Source organism: Chiloscyllium plagiosum, unplaced genomic scaffold, assembly GCF_037043375.1.
Source record: "Chiloscyllium plagiosum isolate Xiang-an unplaced genomic scaffold, Cpla_swu_hap1 HiC_scaffold_45, whole genome shotgun sequence".
Taxonomy (NCBI): Eukaryota; Metazoa; Chordata; class Chondrichthyes; order Orectolobiformes; family Hemiscylliidae; genus Chiloscyllium; species Chiloscyllium plagiosum.
In genome coordinates this window covers 7,016,783-7,038,673 of record NW_028270183.1, presented here as the reverse complement: position 1 = coordinate 7,038,673, position 21,891 = coordinate 7,016,783, and the positions used below count along the sequence as shown (strand labels likewise).

General features: G+C 43.3%; 1 protein-coding gene across 2 annotated transcripts in view; it reads left to right on the top strand.

Moving 5' to 3' along the window:
- LOC122552265 (noelin-2) overlaps positions 1-21,891 on the top strand; it is a 472,756-nt gene that overhangs the window by 243,953 nt on the left and 206,912 nt on the right. The window lies entirely within an intron of this gene.

Here is a 21,891-nt window from a genome sequence, read left to right as displayed (position 1 = left end):
GATTTGGGGTATTGGCCGTCTTGCATTTTGTTACCCATCATTAATTGCCCTTGAAGTAAGTGGCTTGCTCGGCAGTTCATTACAGAGGAAAGCTATGATTTAACCACAAGTTGCTGTGGGTCTGGAGTCATGTGTCGGCCAGACCAGGTAAGGATGGCAGATTTCCTTCACTGAAGAGGTTGGTGTGTATCGTCAGTCTGTTACTGGATCTCAGTTAGGTGATCGCTTGACAGATGTTAAAGACAAACAATGGAATCAATCCTTCATCAAGACAACAAAGAAATGTTTCAGTTGCTAAACATTAAAACGATTCTTGAGATTGAAAAGTCAAAGTTTCCATAGTCCCAGAAAACCATAGATCAAATGTTCAGAAGTGTTATGAGACATCACTAGGGCAGGTGGGACTTGAATCTGGGCCTCCTGGCTATGAGGTAGAGACACTATCATTGTCTCTCAAGTGTCCCCCCAGACTGCTCTCATTAGGAGAGACGATTGGTGCTGAGATTAGTCTAAAAGTCACAGTAATTACCAGGGCGTGTTAATGCTCATCTGTTCAATGCCACTGCCTACAGATTGCATCAGGAAGGTTTCTTTTTATAGAGGACTCTCACTCTGTAAGAACCCGTACAAGTAAAGTCTCACTGACTCTCACACAGCACAGAAGGAGGCCATTCAGCCCATTGTCTCTGCATTGGTCAATATCAATCTGACTGCACTGATCCTATTTCAGCACTGCTGGAGCCTATGGAATAACTAAATACTGCTTAAACATTACACAGTATTCTGACTCAATTACTCTTTTCAGGTAACGTGTTCCTGAATCCCACTACCCAATGGGTGAAAAGGTTCTCCTCGAATGTTCTTTTAGCTTTCTACCTCATCTTACCTCGATGGTCCCTGCTTATTAACCCCTGACTAATGGAAAAAGTGCCTCCCTCTCCTCCCTATTTGTGCCCCTCATGATCTAACTCATCTCTGTCAGGTCCCCCCACAACCTTCGCTGCTCCAGTGAAAACAACCCTGACCTTTCCAACCTTTCTTCAAATCACAGACCCTCCAGTCCATACAGCATCCTGGTAAATCCCCTCTGCTCCTTCTCCAGTGCCATCACATCCTCCATGTAATCTGATGACAAGAACCACACAGTACTCCAGTTATGGACTAACCAGTGCTTTACACAGTTCCAGCATAACTTCCCTACTCTTCTAAGTAATGCCACAGCTAATAAAGGCAAGTGTACCATTTGTTTTCTCAACCATTCTATCTCTCTGCCTTGCTACCTTCAACAATCTGTGGAAATGCACAGATTGCCTCCGATCTTCAGTATTTTCCAAGGTCCTACGTTCACAATGTAATCTCTGGTCTTGTTAGCCTTCCACAAGTGTATGACCTCACCCTCTTAGAGTTGTATAACACAGAAACAGACCCTTTGGTTCAACTCAACTGTGCAGACCAGACACTCCAATCTGACTTAGTCCCATTTGCCAGCATTGAACCCATATCTCTCTAAACCCTTCCTATTCACCCAGATGTTTTTTATATGTTGTTTTCCCTCTCAACTTAAACCTATGCCTTCTAGTTTTTCACCCACCCTGGGTAAGACAATTCGCCCTGTTCATACCCCTCATGATTTTATAAACCCCTATAAGGTCACCCCCTCAGCCTGTGACACTCCAGGGAAAATAGCCCCAACGTATTCAGCCTCTCCCAACAGCTCAACCGAACCCCCAACACCCCCTTCCCTCCTCGCCGGGTGGACTTCCATTTTACTACTGCTCTGACCACTCTTTTAATATCTTCCTGTAGACAATCACTACCAGGGTATCTGATACCTCATCCTTTACCTTGCTTTACAGCCTGGGATACAACACATCCTGATCTGCAGAGTTTATCTGCTGAACCCACTCATACCTTCGCAGTCCTTCACAAATATATATTTGCTCTGTACTCTTTCTGTTTGCACCTTGAATGTCTCCTATCGCTCTGATAGTTTTATTAACAAGCACCTGCTTCCAGTCTGTTTTAACTAAATTGTATCTTACCTTAGTAGAAGTAACTTTTGCCCGGATTCAAATTTTTATTCCTGGCCCATCCTTATCTATAACTGTCCTAATTTTGACTGAGTTAGGCTCAGGATCTCCATTGAAATGCATTCCACTTGCCCAGGGCAATTTCCAACATTGATCCAGAACATGACTCCTCCCTTGTTGGGTTTTCTACCTAATGGCAAAAACAGTTCCCCTGAATGCAACTTAAGAAACTTTCCCCTCCTCTACCTTGCACACTAAAGCCTAAACTTTGCTGTATTGAACCCTCAGTATCTGCCATTATCCGCCTCCTTCTTAATCATAACCATTTTGACCTTTGACATTCAGGATTATCTGGTCTTGTCCTTTGTTGTACTGTGAGCCCTGTTTAGCTTATCCCTGTCCTATAGTGACTGGGCTTGTTCTGAAATTTACTTCCTTTCTCCTTTCTATCCTATCTCCAACCAGTTGGGTTGAATGGCCTCTTTCTGTGCTAGCAATTACACTGAAGATGAGGGAGGACAGAGCAGCTTTCATGATTGTTGGAGCTCCTACACTAGTGTGGAGGTGGGGGGTAGTTTCGGAGTGGGGTTTTACACACCCTCACCTCTCTCCCGGGAGTGGATTGGGTAGAGGCAGTGATGCCAGTGTAGACAGGTTGGCAGAGTGCGAAAAGGAGGGGGTGGGGTGCACCTTGCCTGTCACTGACTGACCTCCATTGGGTATTTTAGCGGCCCTGACAGACTGGTTCCTTGAGGAATCCCAGACTGACATGCAGTCCCGGTAGTGGCCACTTCTCCCAGTGGTGCTGCTGGGACAGGAGAGCTGCCAGCCATCTGATTGACCAGCAGGCGTCACTTCCTCCCAATTACGGCCAGAAGCCCCACCCTGAAGTAAATTAGCGGTCCTCCAGTTGCAAAGGGGTGACCCGATCACATGGAGGTAGCTGTAGAATTCTCCCAGATCTCTTCCAAGTTGCTCCATTTTTGCAAACAATTCCTGAGCCAAGCTTCTCAATCATTTCCAACTCTGTAACGCACTAATTAATCTAATCCCTTCACAGCTCTGTATAATTTCCCAAGAATAATTACTTTCCCAATCAGTTTAACTGGGCAGACTTACAATGGATCATCTCCTTTCCATTTCTTACATGAATTTGGCTTCTCAGCTGTGGGATGGGGCCACTTGCTCTGCATAATGTCTGGGCCTTATTGCTATCCAACAATAGACTTCATCATTGGTTGTGGACTAGACCACCACCAGTGGTATGACTTCAAGAGAGTGGTAAGGGCGTGGAATGCCCTGCCTGCCAGTGTAGTTAACCCAGCCACATTAGGGAGATTTAAACAATCCTTGGATAAGTACATGGATGATGATGAGCTAATGTAGGGGAATGGGCTTAGATTAGTTCACAGGTCGGCGCAACATCGAGGGCCGAAGGGCCTGTTCTGCACTGTATTGTTTTATGTTCTATATTCAAAACGTGGATGCTCAAGGGATTGGAATGAGAGCATTGATATTTTGGAGGGTTGTGGGGCTGGAGGAGGTTGTGGGGACAGGGATCTTGTAAATTGGCCACACATTTTAGTATTGTAGTGATGATGTGTCTGGCCAAGCTTTCCTGTCTTTGGGAATTCCACCCTCCTCAGCTTTCTGAATTCGACCGGTATCAGTGCTGTGAAGAAGCATGATTTCATGATCATTGCTGGAGGTTATTTTCAGGATACTTGTTCATTGTCAATGATCAGCAAAGAGGGATCTGCTCTATTTGGGGCCAATTAGTTAACGGACAAGATTTTCATAATACGTTGGTGACATATGTCGCTGTCAGTGAGTGGAATCTGTAATTATGTTGAGATAACAATGACAGCTGGCCTGCTGAAACTTAATAGCCAAAAGAAGAAGCAATGCTAATAAGCATCATCAGAGTTACATCCACCTGCAGCACTTGTCTCACGTCAATCACAACATTAAATTCAGAATTTCAGCATCATTTTCCGCAATTCACAATGTCAAAGCTTATGAATTCAAATTTCCTTCCGTTAATTCCCATCAGACAGAATTCCAATCAGTGAAATTCCAAAGATCAAAATCTCTTCACTTTCCCCCTTTATCCTCCGAAATGTTGACCCTCTGCTCTCTCGGACCCATTGCTTGGTTTCATAACGGATCAGCCCTTTCTTGCTCACCCCTCAACCTCAGTCAGAATTCAGCGGGAGAATTGGTTCCCATTGTGTTGACTTCTCCCGGATCCCTTCCGACTGGCTCCATGTTTGCAAACAATTCCTGAGCCAAGCTTCTCAATCACTCCCAACTCTGCAACACTAATTAACTAATCCCTTCACCGCTATATATCATTTTCCAAAGGGCCTGTTTCCACACTGTGGAGAGTCTAATCTAACATCTACCCCTGATAAATGTACCAAACCTACACATCCCAGAACACCATGGGCAATTTAGCATGACCATTTCACCTAACCTGCATATCTTTGTGGGAGGAAACCCACGCAGACACGGGGCGAATGTGCAAACTCCACACAGACACCTGAGGCTGGAATCGAACCAGGTTCCCTGGTGCTGAGAGGCAGCAGTGCTAACCACTGAGCCACCGTACCATGTACCAAAAGTGTGTAGAAGGTGAGAACTATTCAAACTTCCTTCCTTTAAATCAATTGTGTAATTTCTCACAATGTCAGATACAGAAAGCTCCTAAACTGATTGTTTCTTCATTAAGATGAGGTATTCATCATCGCGTGAATTTGACTTTAAAATGCAACCCTTCACACTGTGCAGTTATAGAAAACATAGAATGTTTATGGTACCAGGAAGCCACTTGGTCCTTTAGGTCTATGCTGGCCTGAAACAAGGCTAACCAGCCCTTTCCCACCAGTCAGCTCCTGGTCTATCACTGGCAGTGTTCCAGTTCATGTCCAATGTTATTTAAATGTAATGAGAGCGTCTGCTTAAACCACCCTTTCAGACAGTGAGTTCCAGACCCTCACCACACTCTGGATGAAAACAAAATCCTCTTTAATTTCCCTCTAAACCTCCAGCAATGATTGTAAATCTGTTCCCTTTGTTAGCCATTGCTCTGCCAAGGAAGTACTTAATCTATCTGGGCACCTCCTCGTTATAAATACTTTGATTTCATCTTTCCTCTCTCTCTTCTGTTTCAGGGGAGACAGCCTATCTAATCTTCTCTGACATAAAATTCTGCTTTCTTGGCAATGTCCTTTAGTGCCCTCTCAATTGCAATAACATCTGAAAAATTCCAGTTCTGATAAGACTCATACTGGACTCAAAACGTTATATCTGCTTTCTCTCTCCACAAATGCTGCCAGGCCTGCTGAGTTTCTCCAGGCATTCACTGAGTTTGTTTCAGATTTCCAGCCTCTGTGATAACTTGTTTCCATTTCCAGTTATGTTAGAATTTAGAACAATGAGAGGTTATCTTACTGAAACATATGAGACGCTTGAGAGGTCTTAACAAGGCGGGTGCTAAAAGGGTATGTTTCCTTGTGGTGAAGAGGAGAGCGAGGGGACACATTTGAAGAATAAGAGGTCTCCTCTTTAAGATGAAGATTTTTTTGTCTCTCTCAGTCAGTCTATCGAATGCTCTTCACCAGAAAGCAGAGCAGGCTGGGTCATTAAATATATTCATATATGAAAAGTCATGGAGTTTTAGAGATGTACTGCACAGGAACAGACCCTCTGGTCCAACTCGTCCATGCCAATCAGATATCCTAAATTAATCTCGTCCCATTTCCCAACATTTACCCATATCCCTCCAAACCCTTCCTATTCATATACCTATCCAAATGCCTTTTAAATGCTGTAATTGCATCAGCCTTCACCATTTCCTCTCGCAGCACATTCTATACTCGCACCACCCTCTGTGTGAAAATGTTGCCCTTAAGTTCCTTTTAAATCTTTCCCCTCTCACCTTAAATCTTTGCCCTCTTGTCCTGAACCCCCACCCCAGGGAAATGATCTTGTCTATTTATCCTACCCATGCCCCTCATGATTTTATAAACCACTACAAGGTCACCCCTCAGCCTCCAACGCTCCAAGGAAAGCAGCCCCAGCCTATTCAGCCCCTCCCTATAGCTCAAACTCTCCAACCCTGGCAACATCCTTGTAAATCTTTTCTGAACCCTTTCAGATTGCACCACATCCTTCCTCAAGCAGGGGGACCTGAATTGAACATGGTATTGCAAAAGTGCCCTAGCCAATGTTCTGTACAGCCACAACAATGACCTCCCAACTCCTGTACCCAAATTCAAAGTTGAGTTCATTGGATTTATGATGGTCAAGGGAGTCAAATATTAAGGGAGGTGGTGATAGACAAGAAAGTGAAACTGAGACCACAATGACATCAGCCATGGTATTATTGAATAATGGAGCAGATCAGAGGGCTAACTGGTCTGTTCCTGCTTCTAAATCTTATGACCATTTGAAGCTGCTCACTAATCTGCAGCTGGGGAGGTGATGGTCTGGTGATGTTATTGGTAGACGATTAATCCAGAGATTCGGGGGACCTGGGTTCAAATCCCACCAGGGCAGATGATGTAATTTGAATTCAATAAAAAAATCTGGTATTACATATCTAATGATGATCATGAAACTGTTGACAATTATTTGGGAAGGAAATCTATTGTCCTTACCTGGTTTGGCCTACATGTGACTCCAGACCCAAAGCAATGTGTTTGATTGTTAACTGCTGTCGGGCAATTAGGGATGGGCCACAAATGTTGGCCTAACTAGTCCTGTGGATTAATATATTTTTTAAAATGCATTGGTTAAAGCTGATGCTTTAGCGCCTGATTTCTTTGCATCCATTTAAGTAATTTCAGTCAATGAAGTATTGCAATAGTCAGGAACTTCTGACTGTGACCACTTTGACTGTCAAAACATGTTAGCTCATTAACATGCGCGTAAACTGGCCTCAGCTGCTTGCCTGTGAGATATCCCGTTCCAATTTCCCGTCCTCCCAGTTTATTTACACTGTGCTGCCGAGGTGCTGATATGTCAGTTCAGATCACACATTGGAAAGAGCGTCAGCTCCTCATTAAAATCGGCAGAAGCATTTTCAATCACAGTCAACCCGCATTGCAGTGCCCCTCCAAAAAGTGGATGGAACTAATGCAAAAACTTTCACCGTGAACCACTCTTTAAGGGAGGGAGACAAAACATTCGAAGATCTTACGAGAGGCTTGAGACAGGGCTGGCAGGGCAGCAAAAACCTGCAGTTGATGGGGAATGGTCAAATGTCATAGAGTCTCGTTTTGGCATGGAAGGAGACCATTTGGCCTGTGTGCTCTGCTGGCCCTCCCTAGTGCAATCAAGTCAATCCCACTTCCCTGCTCTATCCCCACAGCCCCTGCCAGTTTATTCTCTTCCTGTGCCTGTCCAAGTGCCTTTCAAAATCATCACGGGGGCTACCTTTAGCAAAAGCTGTAAACAGGCAGGTTGGCAGTTCAACACAACAATATTGAATTTGCTAAGCCTGAGCACCATAGTCATAGCATAGACCATTGCCAGTTCTACTACAGCTCCAGAGAGCAGTGTTTGTCAGTGAATAAGACCACTGTTGACCACATGGCATCTTACTACCACGCTGCTGGAATTGTTAGCATCAGGCTGTGAATTTACCCCACACACACCATCATTCTGACCTATTACCTCATCCCACCTCTCCCCGCACACACCGTCATCCTGACTTACCAGCCAACCCCACCTCCCCCAAACTGTCACTCTGACCTTTCACCCCATCACCCCAAATCCCATCACTCAACCTGTAATTTAGACTTGATGCGAATTTCATCTGTCGGAATGACAGATGAACCACCCGGATTCCGCCAACATGTTTTCATCATGAATGTTGTAACTGGTGTGATAATATCCAGATAGTTTGTTTTTTGTTGCGACGTTAGTTAAGGGATAGATATTGACCAGGGCATTGTGGAGAATCACCCTGCACCTTTTCAAAATGACATGATGGGATCTTTCACATTCACTTTGATCAAGCAAACGAGGTTTTGATTTGAAATCTCCTCTAACAGTACATCTAACATACATTCATTGGCCCGCAGACGAGGATGACTCAGTTCCACTCTCAGGGTGAGTCTGTACAGACTGATGTGGTTCCACAGACTCTGGTACACTTGGAGCAGAAGGTGGTCATGGGAAGAAGTGGGTGGGGCATTGGTGTGCCAACTTGCTCCTTTTTCCTCGTTTCCACTTATTCCCGATGGCAACTCTTGAGGTGCTCCACATCTTTGCGGATGGTACTCCTGCATTTTGCATGGCCTTGGGTCAATGATTTCCATCTGTCTGTGGGAATGCCACACTTTTAACAGTGCCATGCTTGCTAAGTTAGCAGCCTTGGAATCCCTACAGTGTGGAAGCAGACCATTCAGCCCATTGAGTCCACGCCAGTCCACCCCACCTGTATGCCTGCATTTCTCATGGATGCCCAGGCTAATCCAGCTCGCCTGCACACTGGGTGGGCAAACTAGCGTGGCCAAACCACCTAACCTGCACATCTTTGAAGGAAACCCGAGCACCCAGAGGGAACCCACACAGACGTGCAGAGAATGAGATTGTCCACCTGAGGGTGGAATCGAACCTGGGTACTTGGCACTGTGAGGCTGAAGTGCTAATCACCAAGCTAACATGCCACCTTGATTCTTATTTGCTCAAGAACTGGGATGGGACTTGAAACCAGGACTGTGTGCTTCAAAGGTGTGCTATGCCTAACTACTTGCCACAGATGCATCAAGCAACATTACAATGACAACATAGTTTACAAGCCCAACATGTGTTTCGCTGTTTTTAATAACAATGAATTATCTTATGATGCTGTTCAGTCAAGCCATTATATGCAGGAGGCTTTACTAATAATCAGTACCTGAGTTTCAAAATAAGTCTCAAACATAGAGTTACAAGATGCTGAATTAATATCACGTAAGGGTCTGATTAATTTTGAGAATACCAGTGATGTAATCACAATTAGTGAGGATTTGTGAATCGTCAATAATATCCTAAAGAAAACACAAAAGATCACTTTCAATAATTACGTTGAATTTACAACATAAAAAATGTGATTGGCCCATGACAGAATTCAAGAGGGAATTCAAGGTACATTTCTGTATAATGAGTGCTGAGGATCTGGAACTGATTTCCACAGGGTTGAGGTGAATTTAAGAGATTAGATACCCTACAGTATGGAAACAGGCCCTTTAGCCCAAGCAGTCCACACCGACCCTCCAAGGTGTAACCCACCAACCTACATTTACCCCTGACTAATGCATCTAACACTATAGGCAATTTAGTATTGCCAAGTTATCTGATCTACTCATCTTTTGCATCGTGGGAGGAAACCTATGTAGACACAGGGAGACTGTGCACACTCCACAAAGACAGTCACCCTAGGTAGGAATCGAACCTGGGTCCCTGGCACTGTGAGGCAGCAGTATTAACCACTGAGCCACCGTGCCACCCAGAGGAAGCTGGATAAACAAGACAAGGGTGAAAGAAACCAGTAGATACAGAGACAGGATACAACAAGGTGGGAAGGTTCAAGTGTAGCCTCTTTCTGCACTTTGTTTTTATTTTGTCATGGGATGTGGATGTCACTGGTGAGAATTAATTATATTAACATCAGGCGGTTAAGAGTCAACCATATTGTTGTAGGTCTGGAGTCACATGCAGTCCAGGCTGAGTAAGGACAGCAGATTTCCTTCTTTAAAGGACATTAATGAGCCAGAGGGTTTTTCTTTTAACTGACATCAGCAATGGTTACACAGTCATCATTAAGGTGGTTGTTTTGCTCCACATATATTTTTGAGAATTAAAATTTCACCATCTGCCATGGTGGGGTTTGAACCCATGTCCCTAGAACTTTGTTTTAAAGTTCCAGGTCACTAGATTACTATACATCACAGCCTACCCCAGAGTTCAAGATAACGCTACCTAATCTGCCTTGTTAGATGATGTGGTTTTACGTTTTAGAAAATTACGTTCTACCTTTGTATCATCTGTAACAATAATGTGACGGTAATGACCTGAGATGTGCTGCCTATGGAGCAGAGGGTGAATCGAAGTGGAAAAGATGAATGATTTCAAAAGAAAATTGGATACACATTTCTTGACAGATGTATGATAGACAACGAATAGAGGGATACAGATTCTATAGAGGCAAAAGATTTGTAGTTTGGAATGGCATCATGTGTAGGTGCAGTCTTTGTGGGCCGAAGGGCCTGTTCCTATGCAGTACTGTTCTTTGTTTATTCCTTGACATTTGAAGGAAATAACCATGCAGGAACTAGGGGGATAGAGCAGAGAAATGAGATTGAGTGATTGCTCTACAAAGAGCTGGCATGAACATGGTGGGCCGAATGGCAGCCCCAATGAGCTGTTATAACACAATAATCAATCCTCATTACTCTTAATAGTTTGAATAGTAAAAATAAGTTCCTTTCTCTCAATGGTTTGCCTTAACAAAATGTGAGTTCCCCTACAGACAAGGCAAAAATATGTTTATATTTTCTGAAATACGGTGGCCATTAACAGCGACTGTTTCTATATGAGCAAACCATTGAAGATCAATGGGCATCAACATGAAAGACCAGTTAGTTGGAATTATTGTTCCAGTGCCTTTTTCTTTGGCAGCAGACTGAACAATTATCCTAATGAGAATTCCACATTGCACTGTTGGAATAATTATTGGACCCTCAAGACTCATATGTTAAGAACCTGGCATTAGAATGCCCCAAAATTCACGGCTAACTCAGAATTCTGCTCGGCAAACTTCGCATAACCAGTGTGGAAATGATGCCCTGCAGTCTCCACAGTTTGTATTTTAGTAATAGCTGAGAATGGATTATCTTTCCCTCTTGTATTCGAGAATAAAAAGCAGTCTGTCCATGTTGGCAAATGTTGCGCAAAGACACTTTAACCTAGACAGCTCAACATGATAGAAACAGTCTGATTAATACAGATAGATCTTTCCTGGATTCCTTGTTTAAACTCAATACATCTCCCCAGCTGAGCACATTACAACAGTCCTGCTTTTTTCAGATTCACATGCACTTTGGTCCTTTCAACTAGTGCAGTCTTAAAGAGATGGACAAAATGATTGGAAACCTTGTTTTTTGGTGTTATGTCGTGGATGTGATTTCTGTTTGAAAAATAATTAGCATTCAACTTTTTATCTATAACAGGACAGAAATATTTTGGTGCTTGGAGTAGATACATCAATGAATTAAAAGAAATTTGGACAGGCACTTTTTCTTTAGTTGTTTATTGGATGTTTGTAGCACTGGCTGACCTAATTGCTTTCCTGTCCTAATTGCCCTGGAGAATATGGTGGTGAGTTGCCTTCTTGAACCACTGCAGTCCATTTGGTGTAGGGCCACCCACAATGCTGTTAGTGAGGGAGTTCCAGGATTTGGACCTAGCAACACTGAAGGAACAGAGATATGTTTCCAAGTCAGGATGGTGAGTGGCTTGAATTGGAATTTGCAGGTGGTGGTGTTCCCATATAACTGCTGCCCTTGACCTTTAATATAGTAGAGAACAAGGGTATGCAAGCTGTCTGAGGAGCCTTGGTGAGTTTGTGCAGTACATCTTCAAGATGGTACACACTGCTGCTATGGAGCACCAATGGTGGAATGAATGAATGATTGTGGATGTGGATATCAGTGAAGTGAGCCGATTTGTCCTGGATGGTGTCAAGCTTCTTGAGTGTTGTTGGAGCTGCAGAGTGGGGAGTATTCCATCATGCTCCTGACTTGTGCCATGTTGATGATGGACAGGCTTTGGGGAGTCAGGAGATGAGTTACTCCCTGCAGAATCCATTGCCTGTAACCAGTTCTTATAGCTACAATGTATATATGGTTAGCTCAGTTTCAGGTCACCAGGATATTGATAGTGGGGGATTCAGTGATAGTAACACCAGTGAATATTAAGGGGGCGCGATGATTAGATTTTCTCTTATTGGAGATGGTCATGGTCTGGCACGTGTGGCGTGAATGTTACTCAAAGAAACAAACTTGGAAGTTTCCAGGTATAGGGCAGTGGGGCTTATTGGATCGTACTGTGTACAGCCAGCTGAGACTTAATGGGTGAAATGACCTCTTTCTTCACGAAGTGCCTTTAACACAGTGTAACATCCCATGGTATTTCAGGAGAATTGCTCTCCTTAACTTCAAGCGGTTCATGTGAACTTTTATATCAATTGAGAAATTATACAGGACTTGAGAACATAGGAAATAGAAGCATGGGTGAGTCATTCAGCCCCTCAAGCTTTTGTGCCATTCAACTAGATTGTGACTAATCTCCTACCTCAATGCCATTTTTCTCAGAATAATTTCAAAATAACGGGTCATTCTTGTAAGACAGAGATGAGGAGGAATTTCTTCTTTGAGAGGGTAGTGAAATTACGGCATACTTTACCAGACAGTGCTGTCAAGGTTGGGTCATTAAGCATGTTCAAGATTGTGACAGACAGATTTTTCATCAGTCAGGGAATCAAGGATAATGTGGAAAAGGCAAGAAAGTGGAGTAGAGAATTACTGGATTATCAATGGCCTCATTGAATGTGGATCAGATTCAATGGGCTGAATGGCCTCCTTCTGCTCCTGTATCTCATGGTCCTGCACTATACCTTTGTTCCTTGATACCTTTAATATCTAGAATTCTCTATCTTTAACATAGTCAGTGACTGTGCCTCCCCAGCCTCTGTTGTAGAGAGTACAGGCTTACATCACAAAAACAGGCCATATGGTCCATCAGGTCTGTACCAATCTTATATGAGTCCTTGCACCCTCTTCAGCTAAGCATAGAATTTCAGGGCCAACATAGGGAACCTTGGTGTAATGTCTGAGTTGTTGACAATGATGAAGTGAAGAATGCTGCACTATGTTTTCAGAGCTACATCACGGGCTGTCAAAAATTACAAATGCAGTGTGGATTCACAGTGGACAGATTCATCCTTATGAAAAATTGGTGCTTGTGTGCATACCATGGTTCATAAATGGACTGTAAAAGCAGTAAAGGTAACATGGTCAAAGCAAAGACAAGCACCTCTGTGTCATCAGTCAGTAACTAGTTAATGATTGCTTTTTTTTTCTGAAATGTTCCAAATAAAGCAGCTGATGGTTTTAAGTGTATCCTTTCGAAACATCTCTCATGAGTAAACTGGTTCTGTGAAACACATACAACCAGCCAATTTAATTAGCACTCAAGGGATCATATCAGATTGCTGTGACTTCTGACAAGTGTGGTGTTCCTGATCTCACATTTGTCAATCTCTGGGCTTCAGTTGATCCCTCCCAACTTCCCACAGACAACCTGTGGACACAGGATTTACAAATTATCTGCAGATTTTCCATCTGGCTTTCCTCTCACTTCCTTCATAAGGCTAATCTATTTTTCATGCGTGATTCATAAGGTTTACGATTACCTGGAAATGATTATCTGTGTTTGTTTTGGACTTCAGATGCCTTTTATCTTGTGAGCAGGTGGCAAATTTTATTAACCCTATTTACTTATTTTGGCAAAATCCCCTCAATTCAGAGCAAATCTGTTAAAATATTCATCACTTTCTGCACTTTAGGCAAAACAGTCCCAACTTCACCAATCCCTCCATATTATGGACTTTTCTCACTCTAAAACATTCAGAGAACTCCCCCCCCCCCCCCCCCCCCCCCCCCCCGCCTCACCCTCCCAACACTTTGAGACCATTCTTTGGTCTCAAAGCCAGAATTGAACATGTTGCTCCAGATGAAACCTCAAAGCGAATTGGATATTTTGACTCCTAGAATCCATACATTGTCAAAATGGGCCATTTTGCCCATTGAGTCCAGATTGACCCTCTCACCCAGACCTTCCCCCTACCCTATCCCTTTAACCCTGTATTTCCCATGGCTAATCCACCTAGCCTGTGCATCCATGGACACTGTGGACAATATAACATTGGTAATCCACCTTACCTGCACATCTTTGGACAGGCAGGGAACAGATTCAGTCATGGTTTTCAATATGGAATTGAATAAACATTGAAGAGTAAAGATTTACAAGGGCTGCAGGAAAAAAGCCAGTTCGGCAGGACATCTGAGTTGCTCTAAAAGACAGTCAGCATAAACCCAATGATCTGAAGTGTCTCCTATCATTCTAATTACACACTGGATAGCTTTTCTATATTTTTCATAGCTTTTAACTAGATTTAACTGAACTCCCAGGCCTTGTCCCAACACCCCTCTTAAAATTTTGGTTTACTGTAAATGCTCATGAATCAGTGAGTCAACCTCTTATTTTTGAGTCGAACATCCACTGATTCTCGTACATGTGTTTAAATTGACCCCCAAATCCTTCAGTGCCCTAATATCATGCTCATTTTTAGGAGCTTGCTCAGTGGGAAAAAGATTCGTTTTTTAAAAAATTATTTTCATAATTGCTCTTTTCTGATCGAAATATCGAAAATGCCCACAAGAGAGCCCCGGGGTCAACCATTCTATTCAGCACCATGGCCAGCAGCCCATTGCAGATAACAATGGCTCCCTCGGCGAAAGTGAGGGCTAGGTAAAAACAATGACTGCAGATGCTGGAAACCAGATTCTGGATTAGTGGTGCTGGAAGAGCACAGCAGTTCAGGCAGCATCCGAGGACAGGCAAAATCGACGTTTCAGGCAAAAGCCCTTCATCAGGAATACAGGCAGAGAGCCTGAAGCGTGGAGAGATAAGTGAGAGGAGGGTGGGGGTGGGGAGAAAGTAGCATGGAGTACAATAGGTGAGTGGGGGAGGGGATGAAGGTGATAGGTCGGGGGTGGGGGGAGGGTGGAGTGGATAGGTGGAAAAGAAGATAGGCAGGTCGGACAAGTCATGGGGACAGTGCTGAGCTGGAGGTTTGGAACTGGGGTGAGGTGGGGGAAGGGGAAATGAGGAAACTGTTGAAGTCCACATTGATGCCCTGGGGTTGAAGTGTTCCAAGGCGGAAGATGAGGCTTTCTTCCTCCAGGCGTCTGGTGGTGAGGGAGCGGCGGTAAAGGAGGCCCAGGACCTGCATGTCCTTGGCAGAGTGGGAGGGAGAGTTGAGGTGTTCGGCCACGGGGCGGTGGGGTTGGTTGGTGCAGGTGTCCTAGAGATGTTCTCTGAAGCTTTCTGTGAGTAGGCATCCTGTCTCCCCAATGTAGAGGAGATCGCATCAGGAGCAACGGACACAGTAAATAAGGTGTGGAAGTGGCGGTGAAATTTTGATAGATGTGGAAGACTCTTTTGGGGCCTTGGATGGAGGTGAGGGGGAAGGTGTCGGCGCAGGTTTTGCAATTCCTGCGGTGACAGAGAAAGGTGCTTGGAGGTGAGGGTGAGTTGTTGGAGGGCGTGGACCTGACAAGGTAGGAATGGTCTTTACGGAAGGTGGATAGGATTGAGGAGGGAAATATATCTCTGGTGGTGCGGTCTATTTATAGTTGGTGGAAATGGCAGCGGATGATGTGATGTGTATGGAGTTTGGTGGGATGGAAGGTGAGGACCAGGGTGGACCAGGCCTTGTTGCAGTTGGGGTGAGGTTTGAGGATAGAGGTGTGGGAAGTGGATGAGATGTGCTGGAGGGCATCATCAACCACGTGGGAGGGGAAATTGTGGTCTTTAAAGAAGGAGGCCATCTGATGTGTTTTGTGGTGAAACTGGTCCTCCTGGGAGCAGATGTGGCAGAGGTGGAGCGATTGGGAATTTCAAACGTTCCCAGCTGAATTCATGACCATGGCCAGCAGTTGGTGTAAATGGGAGACAGTAAGGACTGCAGGTGCTGGAAGTCACAGTCAATAGGTATGGAGCTGGAAGAGCACAGCAGATCAGATGGCATCCGAGAAGCATCAAAGCCAATGTTTCATGCTGAAACCCATTACCAGAACTGGTGTAAAATGTCTTTCTCAGCTGTTCCCTGCTGATTCAAGACCATGGCCTGCAGTCTTTAAAGGCAGCTCCAAAGACCCAAGTTGGTTTTCAACCCCACAAAAGAATTTCATACACATGCACCAATGTCGTAAAAACAGAGTCTGAAAGATCAGCCTGAAAATCATAACTTTTACATGGGGATGTGATAATATCGCTTCTATGGCATCTCCTCATCTTCCTTCCAAATTATGTCACATCTCAATTCTTTGCATTGAATTTCATTTTCAAGAACTCAGCCCTAAAGCGTCTGTTTCTTTTCTGGTATATTGCTTGAGGGATAAACATGGGCCAGTACCACTGGGGAGAATTCCTCTGCTCTCCTTTGTGTAGTTCTGTGAGAGTTTTTACAGGGCTCTGAGGAGCTAGCTGATATCTCCAAGCAAGCAATGTTTCTCATTGGGCTGTCAGAGCAGATTTATTTTTGTGCTCAAATCTGGAAGGATTTGAACCAGGATGACTCATTATCCTGGTTTCCTTGGGGTGGCCTCTATTTAAAGCCCATGTCCTGCTGGGATACTGTGTAGAAATGCAGATACATAGAAAGTAGGTGCAGAAAGAGGCCATTCAGCCCTTTGAGCATGCTGTGCCATTCATTATGATTATGGGTGACCATCTAACTCGGTATCCTCTTCCCACTTTACCCCATACCCTTTGATTTATTCAGCTAACTATATCTAACTCTTTCAATTTTTGGTCTCAATTGCTTTCTGTGGTAGTGGATTCCACAGGCTCACCACACCAGGTGAAGAAATTTCTCCTCATCTCTGTCCTAAATGGGATTCCCCATATTCTTTAGATGTTTATCTCTGATTCTGAACTCTCTGGTCCGTCCTCTGTTTAACCTGTCTAATTCTAGCTCTTACAATCTCAACGTACCCACATTTCCAACCCCCCCTATGTTCCAACACCCACACATGACCACACTAGAGCTGCCAGCCCCCAATCTTATAATCCAAACACTCCCCATGCCATTACAACCCCAGCATCACTTGCCCTCACACATAAAGCCACAACACTCCCACAAGCCCCACTCCAACAGCAACCCCTTTCCTACAGATCAAACAACCCCCCCCCGCCCCTTCATTCTGGTAGCTGCAGCAGTTCCATGTTCCCTCCCTCTGCCCACCACCTCCCACCCCACCCCCTACACCCCTTTCCCAACCTCAACCCACACCCAGCTCGGTCAAATGCTAAACTATCCCACAACTGATTGTCCAAGAGTTGGCCATATTGATTTGAGCCCCAACTTCATGTCACAGAAAGATTGCTCCTTTGCAAAGGTTAATTTTGCTTTTCTGAGCACCTCATCAGGAAAGTTGGGAACTCAGCTTGGTTCTGTCTTTACATGATATACACATGCATTTTCATAGCCCATCAGGTGGAAAGGAGGTTGTGTAGGTTGTTTTAGCTTGTCTCTTATTTGCAATGGAGCACAAAACAGCTGGGCATTCATTTATAGCTAAAGCAATATTGTCATAATGACTTGCAGTCAGAATGCTATAGGGCACTTGCTGATCTCAAAAGACAAATTCAGTTTCAATTTGATCCACTCTTTCTGTTAGTGTTCATCTCCTTTAGTCATGCTTCACACACAAATCTGTTTTAAATTTCACCCAATGTATCTAGTGCTAGAATTGCAATGCAGTTTATCTGGTCTCCTGTTGGCACTAGCAGGGGTTTGTCAAAACTTGCACAGAAGTAGTGTTAATGATCATTCATGCAGTTCCTTCTTAGTTTCCTACAATCTGCCAGTGAAATTGCAGTGAGAGATTGGGAGAATCCCCTGTGGAGAGACCATGCGATAATGTATACAGGTTATGGCTCAGATTTTTGAACACATTGTCAAAGGAAGATCTAGATATTAGAATTCAAGGGGTAACAGTCATTGAATCAAAGCATTGGCTATGTTGATTAGGTTTCAAATGAGGGAGCCCAACATGAGGTATTTTTCTGGCAGTATATTGTTACACTGAGGCTGGAAGCAGGCAGTGCCATTTTAGTCTCACTACTCCATGAGTCACAACATAACATCAAAATGTATTTCCCAGTTACCAAGATAGCCAATTAAGTGCATTATCTCTATCAGGTTTTAAATAAAATGGCCTATCATCTGGATTTCTTTAATAAATGCAAAAATGTTTTTGCCATCAAAACAAAATATATTCAATGAAGATGTAATGACTGGTTAATGTACACAGTTGTGTGTATGTGATGTATAAATGCTTATTCTTGTAAATAACCCAAGCATGCCCACAAATATTTCAGTATAAGAGGGAAACGCATAGATTTCTCTCTCTCCAGAAGTTCACTGTTCCACTAAGAAATTATAAGACACATTTTCCAACCATTATGGTTATTCTTGAAGGCAATAGGAATAAAGGTTGTATTTTCTAAAATCTGCCATTCTGATTTTCCAGCATGTGTGATCAAGTCAATAATCGTGCAAGGTTGTGTCTGGGACCTTGGCAGACACAGATTGCTCAGAAAGTACAACATTGAGGAGTTCCTGCAATTACTCGTTCAAAGGACCCAAGTGAACTCAAGATTTTTTTTTAAGGAGTAGGTGTGACCAGCTGGGTAAACCTTCCACACTGGCTTCTTTACCCCAACTAATTCCAGATACCAGATCATTCTTTATCTAGTCACAGTTCGAAACAGTCCCTTAGGGATCAATAGCAGAACAAATGGTTATCACTAGTTATTTGGATTGGGGTGGGGGTGGATGTTACGTCAACTGTTATTTTGTCAAGTAAAATGCCTTAATCATGCCCTCTCACAAAAGTGTTTCCATTACATCTTTAGAAAGATAGGAGAAATATTTATGAGACTATATATGAGTGTCAATGCTATCCATCTTAAATCACAAGGGAGTTCTACTGTCAAACACCAGGTTTCAATATTGTATCATATAAAGAGACCTAAGGGGCAACTTTTTCACACAGAGGGTGGCACGTGGATGGAATGAGCTGCCAGAGGAAGTGGTGGAGACTAGTACAATTGCAATATTTAAAAGGCATCTGGATTATGAATCGGAAGGGTTTGGAGGGATATGGGCCAGGTGCTGGCAGGTGGGACTAGATTGAATTGGGATATCTAGTCGGCATGGACCGGTTGGACTGAAGGGTCTGTTTCTATGCTGTACATCTCTATCACACTATGACTAGGTGTTGGGTTAGATGAGCACATGCCTGAACATATGACACTCAGACCACTTGTGTGAGTGGGCAAAGCAATTGCATACAAAATTTGACTAAGGCTTTAAGAGCATTTTTTTAATAAGATAGCAATAAGTCACAATTGATTATTCTTTTAAAAGCAAAATTTAAGGGTTTTCACTGCAGTTCATAGCACTCTCCAATCTGGGTCATGATGTTGTATGTTTGCTTTCTATGCCAAGTTTACAGTTTTGTTACTTAGCTAGAGTCATTGTCATACAGCATGGAAACAGACCCTTCGGTCTGACTAGTCCATGCTGACCATGTTCCCAAACTCCTACCTGCGTGCATCTGCCCTATATCCCTCCAAACCTTTTCTACTTGTGTACTTATCCAAATGGCCCATGTTGATGATATGTTGGACTGCAGACAGGTCTTACTCATTGAAGTAACTGCTAAAAGTTGTCATGTGAAATTACATGATTGCAATTATGTAGGGGTTAAGTTAAATGAGCCAAACAGTCTGTATTTATATTGTATTAATTATAATATGAAAAAGAAGATTTAATTCATTGGAGCTGTTATGAAACCGTGCTGAATCCCTCTGTTAATTAAACCAAACACCCAGAAAAGCTAGCTTATAATTGTAATCTTTTAAAATATGCATGAAGAGAACTCCCTAATTCCATTATTTAAAGAAAATAATATTAATTTATTCTTTAACTCTAAAAGTGAACATTAAACAACAACTATTCACAACTCTAAGCCCCCTTTTCTCTTAATTGCTTATTATCTGCTTCCAAGTCTATAACAATATACTGTTCCAATAAAACACTTAATTAAATTACATCAACTTAATTTCAAATCCATACAGCTGCTGTTATCATCGGTGTCTTTCTTCTTCCAGCTGAAGGTCTCCCTGGGTCACCTTTCTTTTTTTACTGTGAAGTTGTTCCATATGAAAAAGGTGCTTTTGACAGAGAGTGTTTCAATCTTCTGGGTCTCTCACTCTCTCTCTCTCTCTCTCGAAGACAGTTACTCTGTGGATGGCAGTTCCTCTGTCTGACTTTCAAGCTGCCTACCTTTTTTTTATACCCCTAATATCAAACTGTCTCATTGGTTTGATGCTGGTAAAACAATAAATTCAAACTCGATTGGGTTTTGGTATCCTGGGGCATAATTTAAACTGGTTGGTTAAATTTAAATTGCTGTCAAAACAGCAACCAACTCAGGTATCCATTTCATGGCCAAGTGTTACATATCATCAATTTTCCAGTACCCTCTGAGACTGTTAGCTAGTCATATGAGAGGTGCTTCTAAGGTCTCAGTGCAAAACAGCATTCACTCTCTCTTAAAGGTACATTACACGCCTTCAACTTCACAACAAAGTCAACACTTTCAAGAAAAGTGTAACATTTGCATCAAATCATTTAACTTCCAGAGGAAGTTAGGAGACTATCAGTTCAATTTCCAAAATATGATTTTCCCAACCTCTCAGACAGTCAGGCAATTGTCACCAATATGCAGTTTAGATGATGAGATCTTGATGAAGGTAACCAAACTCTGCAGGCATGAGGCAACTGAGTCTGGATGTCCTGAGGTGTACTGGCTGTTTACGTGTGTCAAAGGCTGGCTTAGTTTAGTCTTTTCACAAGAATGATAACTTACACTTCACGCATAGCTCCAAGCCAGGTTGGACCAGGCAGGTAGCAGAAGCTGCAGCAAAAACATTACTGCATGCTTGCATGTAGTGATGGATGGTGAGGGAGCAGGCAGCCTTCAAGTGATGCAGACTGAGTTGCAGTGAGGGACTTGCTGTGGGATGGACATGATCAGCAAGATCACTCCACACTCCGAATGCTTTAATCTGTGACTTTTCCATCTCGACACGAATATGCAAATATGCATATTAGGAATAGGAGTAGAACATTAAGCCCCTCAAACCTGCTCCACTGTTCAATAAGATAATGGCGGATCCATTTGTGTTTCAAATTCTATGTTTCCATCCAGCACTAGTAACCTTTGAATCTCCGGCTAAACAGAAACCTGTTTGCCAAAATATTAATGACACTGCCTCCACTGTCTCTGAGGTAGAGGGCTTCAAAGTCATACAATGCTCAGAGGGAAAACTTCTCCTCATCTCTGTCCTAAAAGGATGAACCCTGATTTTAATACCATGCCTCCTAGTTATGGATTTGCCCGCAGGAGGAATTATCCTTTCCATGTCCACCTCGTCAAGACTATTCAGGATTTTATACACTTCAATTAATTTCCCCCTCAGTCTTCTACACTCCCAGTGGAAGTGGTCTCAATCTGTCCAACTGTCCTCATAACTTCCTTCCCACCTATCTGCTCCACACTCCTCTCTGACCTATCACCTTTATCCCGCCTCCATTTACTTATCATACTCTCAGCTATCTTCCCCTCCCAGCCCCACCCCCTCTCCCATTTATCTCTCCACCCCCTCAGCTCACAGCCTCATTCCTGATGAAGGACTTTTGCCCAAAATGTTGATTCTCCTGCTCCTCGGATGCTGCCTGACCCTGCTGTGCTTTCCCAGCACCACACCCTCGACTCTAATCTCCAGCATCTGCAGTCCTCACTTTCGCCTGTCCTCATAAGACTACCCGTTCATTCTAGGTATCAATGTAAACCTACTCTGAACCATTTCCAATCCACTTATACCCTTGCTTGAACCAGGGGACCAAAACTGCACCTCGTAATTGAGATGCAGTCTCAGTACTGTAATA